The following is a 10,871-nucleotide window of genomic DNA, read 5'->3' on the forward strand; positions in this document are numbered from 1 at the left end:
GACAGGGTCCCATCTGCACCCTGATATTTTCAGTAATGTCGGATTCATCAATCGTTTCGTTCGTATATTGACGTCACCAAATGAATGAATTAGGTTCACGAGATTTTGTAACAGCAATACATTTTTATTGTTGAAATGTTTGTCTGATAAAAATCGGTCCGGGTTAGCCGGAGTTCCCGGTTATCGGGGGCCGACTTATCGGGGTTCCACTGTATATTATTATTTGTAGATTTGTACACATTTAAATTGAAAATTTGATCCACAATATTGTTTATGTAGTTCAGTTCTAAAAAAATCAGTTATTAAAAGTAAAAACAATATTTTATTTTTTACAAAAAAATTAGTTGCATCAGTAGTGTTTAATCTCTAATTTTAGAAAAAGCAAAAATTTAAGGGATTTAAGGCAAGTATTGTACGCACACGACCACATGGCATCTCGGTAAGAAAACAAGTATCAAGTATCTAAAGAAACTAAAACAAAAAGACAAGATGGTTTAGATTTGATTACAGTACAGAGCCTCTACTATGTGCTTATACATACGTATTTCGGAATAACCGTTTCGTCATCGGAGCACCTGAGTAGAGACACTGAACTGCAATCAAATCCTTTCAACCTTTCAGTGTAATTATCAAAATAATTACCAAAGATGCTACTATTTAGCACCATCTATGAATCGAAAGTTAAATAAGTCAGGAAATAAAATTCGAATATTCGAAATTATTTACCCTCTGAGATTTTTAAGTTGGAAAAATAAAGCATAACAGAGTGGCGAAATACTCGACAAGGGAAATCTAAATTGCATTTCACGTCGTGTCATTTACCGTGATAATAATTTTAGCGAATTATTTCCTTTAATATCCACAAAAGTGAATATAGTATAAACTAAAACAAAAAAAAGATGGTTTAGATTTGATTACAGTACAGAGCCTCTACTATGTGCTTATACGTATTTCGGAATAACCGTTTTCTCATCGGAGCACCTGGGTAGAGGCACTGAACTGCAATCAAATCCTTTCATCCTTTCGGGGTAATTATCAAAATAATTACCAAAGATGCTAGTAGCACCATCTATGAATCGAAAATCAAATAAGTCAGGAAATAAAATTCGAAATTATTTCTCCTCTGGGCTTTTTAAGTTGGAAAAATAAAGCATAACAGAGGGGCATCTAAAGAAAGTTGCCCCACTTTTCCATATTTTAGAAGCAGGCTTGTTGACAAGGGATGTTGCGGCCGCGGTGATGACGAGATCGGGCAAACTCCGTAGTCGTGTTCAGGTCTATGCACCTTTATGGTACCTACTCAGTTGGAATGCAAAGTCCTATGCTAAAACGTCACAGTACCTATCTAGGAAAGTACAAATTCGTTGCTAAATGGCTTGTAAACAAAGAATGAATTGTCAGATTGAAATGAAACCACACATGTTCATATTACGAAGAGTGTACCAACATAATAAAATAAAATTAGGCTAGCAGCAACGCCTTATGTTATCGAACCGCAAAAGTGTTGAACAACCTAATATATTTTATAATTAGTTTTAATATCTCTTAATCATTTTTACGTGTCATTTTCACTCTAAACAGATTAAACCAAAAATAAATATCACCGTAACTTCAGTTTGTTTTATTATATAAATCAAACATAATAGGTATAGAAAACGTTTGTCCTGAAAATCGCTAAATTGCATAAAATGAGTATTTTGTTCAATAGAGTGGTACACTGAAGACGTAATATTAACAAAACATAGTGAGCAAATTGTGTATTACCTTATACAAAATCCATTATATTTTTAATACATAAGTCAAAACGAAATTGCCATTTAAAATTCGTGTATCGTATAAAGCTGCATGTACTTACAAGAGCATTAAATTCTAAGATCAATGTTTTAAACCCTTACATTAAATACTCCCTTTATATTATTAGTCATCCCTATATCCATAGTATATTAGTTAGTTATATTTATATTCAAGGATATTATAGCTTACACTTCCTTGTCTCCCTCAACTTATTTCATTTATTCCTGCCATTCCATTCTTGGTCTCGCTTTTTAATATACATACGCTTGTTGTTTCGAAGCATAACCCTGCCTCTATGAGCAAAGTATTTATAGTCCATCAGTAGTGTGCAAAACTTATCTACTGAAGAGTCCCACCTCCTTTATCCGAACTTGTAACCCGCAGCAGTAAAAAAAAGTGGTGTCAAAAAATTTATTTTTTTTCCTTCTATTTTTATGTCAAACCGCCATATTATATTATAGTCGAAGAAGAATCCGTTAGATGGCGTTGGGCGGGTATGCATTTACGTGGAAATGGCCACTTTGTTTATCAGAAGACAGATCTAGTGCACAAAACCAGAGAACAAGGACCACACAATACATACGGCAATACGCATGTATTGTGGCAATACGCCAGTGGATTCAAAACCTTTATGGAGTAAAGACGTCCATCATGTAAGTAAAACTGAATTATCTGACAAATACACTGAATTTAAAGTCATACTGGCATATTTGCAAATTTCTTTTAATTTAATAAATTTCCGATTTATTTGCAACTACTAAGTACTTCAATAAGCAGTAGGTAATTGTATAAATGTTATTCATGCATAAGGTGGCGTTGAGGTGAACCAAACTGTCGTTAAGAGTAAACAGTAGCGATCAACAGGTAGCAACAAAATATAACTTCGGGAGATAGTATCATAAACTTTGGCAACAGTGGTAATCTTTGACATTATCTGAGATTAATATTTTGACAATATCATAGTCGCGCTAAATGGAAGTAATAGAAAACGATTTTATTATTAATAAATAGATATTTATAAAAATAAACCAAAGTGGGTGAAAATTTTATGTTAAGATAGATATTTAGAAAGGCATTTGCATGAAATATCTAATAATAAAACAATAATAAATAATCATTTTTTATTGTGAAGCGAAACAAATTTTGATTTTCCCATAATTTTGGCACGGTTTTTAATGGACTTTTTCTTGGAAGGTTTCACTTTATTTGTCGTTTGATTTACTTTTTCCATTTTGTTAAACTATTAATAATATTTTTAGAATAAAAAATCCTCCTAAAACTTTATATACTCGCATTAGAATTCGAAATATTTTTACGTAAAATATACTTACCTACCTACATATAACTAAAACTCACAATTAAAAACAATCTATTCTTTCAAAGAGGCCAACAACTTATACAACAACAACAAATATATAATAAATTAACTATCAATAAACACTACTTTCCTATGAAACAACAAAAGCGAATTCTTAAATTAACACACTACTGCACTGAACAGATATCGATAAAGATGACGTAACAGATTAGAGAAAATCTGACGCAGGTTTGTCAAAATGACAGTGATAATTTCTCTATGTTGCCTAATTAATTATTTAGTTATATGTTCGATTTCTTGTTAGAAATAAAAAATTTTAGTAGTTCCAAGATTACACAAAATCTAGACATGGGATAAAAAAGTTTATTTGAAGAAAGTTTTTTTTTCTTCTTAATGGCGGTACAGGCTCCTTTTTTCAATATTTTATTTAGTGATAGAGTAATTTCCACGTACTAACATATTTCTGAAATTGGGCTCTGTACCGCCATTCTTTATTATATTACGAATATGTGTGCCAAATATCTCGACAAAATATTCAAAATTAGAGCCGCAATCTTGGAACGCGTTTGTTGCTACCTGTTGATCGCTACAGTAGCCTCTTAAATGGACAATATTGCATGAGAAACTGAGGTACTAAGGAGAATACAGAACAGCAGGGAGATACTGGATTCCATCAAAATATGAAAACTTCAATACTTGGGTCATATAACACGTAGTGACAGATATGAACTCTTAAAATTAATTATGCAGGGAAAGATTTAAGGAAGGCGCAGCATAGGTAGGAGAAAAATGTCCTGGCTGAGAAATCTCAGAGAATGGTTTGGATGCAGCTCAACTGAACTCTTTCGGGCTGTAGTGTCAAAAGTGAGAATAGCAATGATGATTGCCAACTTTCGTCGCGGAGATGTCACGCAAAGAAGAAACATAAGAAAATTTTAAAGTGCTCTGGTGAAAATATACATTTTGCAGATATGCCGGTTTAATTTCACAGCGACGAAAGTATTTTGACTATTTTAACTGAAAATAACTAGAACAATAGTAATCAGTAAAGAACCAGTAAGGTGTAAACTGAAAGTCGATGGAGTTAGCGTTGAATAAGTAATGGAAATAATGTACCTAAGTGTTACATTGTCCAGCTCTGGAGACGTTGAAAAGAAGTAAAAGATTAAGAACGAAGAGTTAATAATAGATTAGCAGGATACCTTAATGGCAGCACTACATTGCGTTACCAACACAATAACTGTGAGATAAAATCACCAATATATTAGGCCAGTCATCATCAGCCTCTCTCAATCCACTGCTGGATATAGGCCTCCCCTGTTTGTCTCCAAAGTGTTCTATCTTGTGCTTTCTGTATCCAGTTTTTTGCTGTCTTTCGTAAGTCATCTTGCCATTGTGTTGGTGGTCTTCATCTGCTACGTTTATCGGCTCTTGGTCTCCATTCAACTAGTTTGCGAGTCCATCTTCCGTCCTTCATTCTGGCAACGTGTCCATTAAACCAATATAAGACCAATAATGACGTGGGTACGCATCAGAAACAAGACATACCCAAAACACAGAGAATGCTGGAAACCGTAGAAATTAGAATACATAAAAGAATTACAGAGAAAATGGCGGAACAGAAGAGTCGTTAAAATAACAAGGGACAAACCACCAAGGGGTAGAAAAAGAAATATCGGTCGACCACACAATAGATGGAGTAACAATCCTTCATAGAGGCAACAACTCGCCATTGAACAAGCAAAATTGCTTATATAAAGGAAGAAGAAGAATGTACTTCTTGCTTCACTTCGGTATTTTTTATCCATTCGATGTCACTAGCGCTTTTTATGCCACTTCTTATACAATCGTATTTTTTTTAACAATGTCATCTTTGGCTTTTACAACTCTTCGTGAGTCTTTGCCGCGTGTACTCTTGTCTTTCATTGTAGTGATGTTGATTTTAGTTACTTTCGAGTATTCGTTACAAATCGTTACTACTGTATAAAGTAATCATTTACAGTATTCGTTACTTTGATTACTATGATTACTTTTGTTACTTTTGTATTTGTGTACCGGTAATCATATCGAAAATCGTATTTATCAGTAGGTAGGTATTTTGTATAGGTATTCCGATATAACATTATCACAGATATAACAACTGTAGAAACGTTATCATTTCCACATTGTTCCGGTCAGTCTAGAAACTAGAAAGTAATCAAGTGTACTGGTTGTAGATACAATAGTCGTTACTCGCTCTGATACGATTGGTACGAAGTAACGAAGTAATCAGAGTAACCAAAGTAACGATTTGCCTCTGTGTATAGATAGTAATCGTTACTTTCGGTATTCGTACGTAACTAGTACTTTGTAACGAATAGTTACTTTTTCAACATCACTATTCCATCGGTTCCCATCCTGTGCTACTATTTCCCACGGTCTCACTTCCATCTTCTCCAGGTCTTCTCTGACTGCATCTTTCCACCTTTTTCTAGGCCGTCCTTCCGGTCTTCTACCGTCTGATCTTTCTAAAAACACAGTGCTAATCAGTCTGTCCTCATCACTTCTTACCACGTGACCTGCCCATCTTAGTCTATTGGCTTTTATGTATCTCACGATATTTCCCTGCCCGAAGAGAGTCTCTAATTCATTGTTGTATCTGCTCCTTCATTCATTTCTCACACTGTCCCTGCAAGGACCATATTAACTCGCAGAATTTTGCGTTTCCATACTAATAATGTTTGTTCCAACACAACGAAAACCGTCATGTAACGATCACGTTACTATAAAATAATGCGTTCCATGGTAACGAAATAATACGTTCCATGTTACTGCGCAGGACGGTGATCGTTACATGGACGGTTTCTTGTTGTGTTGGAGCAAACCTGTAGTTGATTGATTTCTTTCTTTCTTAATATCGATGTTTCACTTTTTTGTTGGTCTAATTTTATCCATTCTTGATATTTAACCACATCTACAAAGCTATTTAATTGGTATTGCGATTATATGCTGCTTTTTCTGTTGTCTATTATCGTGTTTTGTTTTCATGTTCAGGTGTCTATCCCACCAGATGGTGTTCATTTGGACTAAAGAGTTTGAGTAAAAAGATGATATTTGTTTAAAAAAAATTGTAAACGATTTCTGTCAAAAACTTTCGCCCGACATACTTCAGAATTCTGTGATGAATTTTAAAGATAAACAGGAATCCGGAAAGAAACCGAGCATTTTCCTACGGGAATCCAATTTCCTACGGGAGCGGCCCCACAACCTGGCCTATATTTATTTTTTATATTTAAGAATCAGCGCGCCCTAAAAAAATTATCACCAGACGGCACTGGTTATTAGATGTTTTGTTTTAGTAAATACTCCATAATAGACGGAGAGGCAGCGCTGAAAAATCTCTTTGAATTTACTAAAGCTAGATTTTTCACAGCTGATTACTGTGAGTGTGTAGAGAAACATACTGCGGTCGGTCAAGCGAAACGTAGAACAGGGGTTACTGAGAGGGTATCAAAGTTGCTTTCCTACGAAGTTAATTAAATCCATTTACTAAGTCTGAAAATCAGTGCACACATTCTAAATTAAATATAAATAAAAGTTATTATAGTCGGTCAGCTGTATGACGGGACAGAGCCGGTCGGTCGGCCCCAATAGTCGACTAAGCAAATGAAGCATTTTGGCTCGCTATTTTTTCGTCCAGCATGAATTTACTTGAAATTTTCACAGAATGTAGGTAATAGTCCAAGGATCATTTTCTATATCATGCCGCTATCATACGCTAAAACCTTGGGAGTGATTGCCACCCCATCTCTGGGGGTGGGAATTTTTTTATTACATTTTAACCATGTAATTCGATGGAAAAAGTGATTCTAAAAAAAATGTTTTTTACATTTCCTTCGTAAAACTAATATTTTTTGAGTTATTCGCGCTTGAAAATAACAGTTTTTCAACGAAGAAATCGACTTTTTTAGACGGTTTTTTGAGAATACCTCGAAAAATATGCATTTAATAAAAAAAACTGTAGATATCAAAATTGTATCTTTTAGCAACACAAACGAAATTATTTTTCAATAATATCTTTAAGACCAATACAAACCGAGATACGGCATGTTAAAGGTTAGCTTTTTTCGTCAAATGCATAATTTGAAATATTCAAAGCCAAATAATGGGAAAAAATTGCATTCTTCGAGGAAAACTTAAACAATATTTTTTCAGGTATACAATTAGACCTTAAAAAAAATAATAAAAAGTTTCTAGCATGAAAATTAAGCGACTTATAATCAAAAAAATGTCGGTATGTACCTGCTTTTCTCTACGAAAAAATCAGTGAAAACCACCCCCTAACTACCTTCCTAATTTAAAATTGGTCTTCACCTTTCTGTAGTTCCTTTTATATTTATATTATCAATACACTCAAGGAGTTGACCTATTTACAATGCCCAATTTTGGAAAAAATTTGAGTTTAAAGAAAAATTTATTTTTTGCAATTTGGTATTTTTCACCATTTACTTCAAAATATCTCCGAAAATACTGAAGATACGAAAAAAATTATAAACTACTAAATTGTAGCCTTTTTAATTAATAAAATTATTCTGTGTATATATTTTCATTACAGTGAATAGTTAGTCAGATATATCTGTTTAAAACCTCTATTTACCAGCAAACAGCCGCTTATTCGAGCCCTTTAAACCCACCCCAATTAAAAAACTAAGGGATCTTACGGAATTTATTTTACACAGTCTTATAGCTCTTTAAAAATTCTACAAAATCATTTTTGAAGAAACCTTTTATCGCCAAAAATAAAGGAGCTTATGTCCGCTTATGGAGCATTTTCAATATATGTATAATAATATCATAATAATATATATTTCATTTTTGGCGATAAAAAGTTTCTTTGCAAATAATTTTGTAGCATTTTTGAAGAGCTATACGACTGTGTAAATTAAATTCCGTAAGATCCTTTAGATTTTAATTGGGGCGGGTTTAAATGGCTCGAATAAGGGGATGTTTGCTGGTAAATAGAGGTTTTAAACAGCTATATCTGGCTAACTATTTACTGTAATGAAAATCTATACAGAGGGTAATTTTAGTTATTAAAAAGCTACAATTTGGTAGTTTATAATTTTTTTCATATCTTCAGTATTTTCGGAGATATTTTGAAGTAAAAGGTGAAAAATACCAAATTGCAAAAAATCAATTATTCTTTAAACTTCAATTTTTCCAAAATTAGGCATTTTAAATAGGTCAAACTCCTTGAGTGTATTGATAATATAGATTTAAAAGGAACTACAGAAGAGTGAAGACCAATTTTGAATTAGGAAGATAGTTAGGGGGTTGTTTTCACTGATTTTTTCGTAGAGAAAAGCAGGTACCGACATTTTTTTTGATTCGCTTAATTTTCATGCTAGAAACTTTTTATTATTTTTTTTTGAAAGATCTAATTTTATACTTGAAAAATGATTATTAGAAAATGCAAATTTTTTCCATTATTTGGTTTTGAATATTTCAAATAATGCATTTGACGAAAAAAGCTAACTTTTAACATGCCATATCTCGGTTTGCATTGGTCTTAAAGGTATTATACAAAAAGAATTTGGTTTATGTTACTAAAAGATTCAATTTTGATATTTACAGTTTTTTTGATTAAATGCATATTTTCGAGGTATTCTCAAAAAAAAGTCGTTTTTTTCGTCGAAAAACTGTTATTTTCAAGCGCGAATAACTCGAAAAATATTAGTTTTACGAAGAGAATGTAACAAACATTTTTTCTTAGAATCACTATTTCCATCGAATTACATGGTTAAAATGTAATAAAAAATTTCCACCCCCGAGATGGGGTGGCAACCACCCCCAAGGTTTTAGCATATGATAGCGGCATGATATAGAAAATGATCCTTGTACTATTCCCTACCTTCTGTAAAAATTTCAAGTAAATCCATGCTGGACGAAAAAATTGCGAGCCAAAATGCTTCATTTCCTCAATCGATTATTGGGGCCGACCGACCGGCTCTGTCCCGTCATACAGCTGAACGACTATAATAGCTTTTATTTATATTGAATTTAGAATGTATGTACTGATTTTCAGCCTTAGTAAATGGATTTAATTACCTTTGTAGGAAAGCAACTTTGATACTCTCCCAACAACCCCTGTTCTACGTTTCGCTTGACCGACCGCAGTATGTTTCTCTACACACACTCACAGTAATCAACTGTGAAAAATCTAGCTTTAGTAAATTCAAAGAGATTTTTCAGCGCTGCCTCTTGGTCTATAAGGTCAAAAACAGACGAACCACTTTGCAGCGCTACTCTGTGGATCCACAAAGTAGCTTCCGATGATTAGCTGTAAATTCTTATGTAAATTAAGCTTGCCATTCCAGACGAGCGACAGTGGCCAGCCACTGTCGCCAATCCTCGCCACTATAGCGTGCTATAGCGTTGATTACAAAATCATTGGAGCTACAAATATTGCCTGTTTCAGCCACGTTGTGGATCAACAGGGTAGCGCTGCAGAGTGGTTCGTATGTTTTAACCGTGAACCTTTTTATTCATCCGAATACATATCCTTTGGATATAAGTACTAAGTTTGTTATTTTATGAGAAGGTGGCCTAAGATTTTCAACTATCAAAATATATTTATATAATAGGTATAGTCAAAATATTTTTCTAGAACTATTTTCGACTTACGTATACAGTGTGTCAATTTGAAAAGTACCACCCTCTATAATTTGGTTCCTATAGAAAATCTGAAAATATTCAAAAACACGTCAAATTTATTTGTGAGGGGGACATTTTGTAGACTAGTTTTCAACTAAATTACATCAACCCCCTAACGGGGGCGGACACAACTCCCAAAATCTTTAATGGAAAAGGGGGCTGAGTGATACCTCATTTTAAAGGTCGTTCAACTATCTTTTCAAAAATACCCCATACATTATATTTATTTCCAGTACTTTTGGAAAAATCTAGTAAAACCGTAAAGATATTAAGTACCGATTTCAGACCTTCAAAGTTTTTTTGGACTATTGAACTCTTTTGAAGTATTTGAATATTTTGTGTATGAGTACCGATTTCAGACCTCTAAAGTTTTTTTTGACTAAGTATTCTTTTGAAGTATTTGAATATATTTGAGTATTCTAGGAAAAATCAAGTAAAAGCCTGAAGATATTAAGTACCGAGTTCAGATCTCCAAAAATTTTTTTTTGACTATTGAACTCCAAATTTAATTTGTTTGGAGTACCTATTTGAATATTTTAAGTATTTTTTGGTGTCTCGAGTTTAGAATTAGGAATTCAGAAGAATTCAGAATTAAGTATTGAGTCCAAGATTTTTCCAAAAGAAATAAAATTTATGTGGTATTTTTGACAAGGTAGTTGAACGATAAAATGAGGTCAACCCCTTTTTTCCGCTAAAGATTTTCTGGGTTGTATACGCCCCCGCTATAAGGTTGATTTGTATTTGAATGAATGTACAGTCGGAAAAATGAAAGAATACCCATGAACGATCACATCAATCACTTAGTTTTTATTTGCTGTCTTTTTCTATAACAAACGTTTACAGTCGGAAAAATGAAAGAATACCCATGAACGAACATATAAAACACGCTGTATTTTCCTGTCACCGTGTTACACAAAAAATTGGCCAGTGCAAGTACCTACATGTAATAATTATTGTTACATGTACTTGCACTGGACAATTTTCTTTGTGACACGGTGACAGGAAAATACAGCGTGTTTTATATGTTCGTTCATGGGTATTCTTTCATTTTTCCGACTGTATTTAT

This window comes from Diabrotica virgifera, chromosome 1, assembly GCF_917563875.1.
Source record: "Diabrotica virgifera virgifera chromosome 1, PGI_DIABVI_V3a".
Taxonomy (NCBI): domain Eukaryota; kingdom Metazoa; phylum Arthropoda; class Insecta; order Coleoptera; family Chrysomelidae; genus Diabrotica; species Diabrotica virgifera.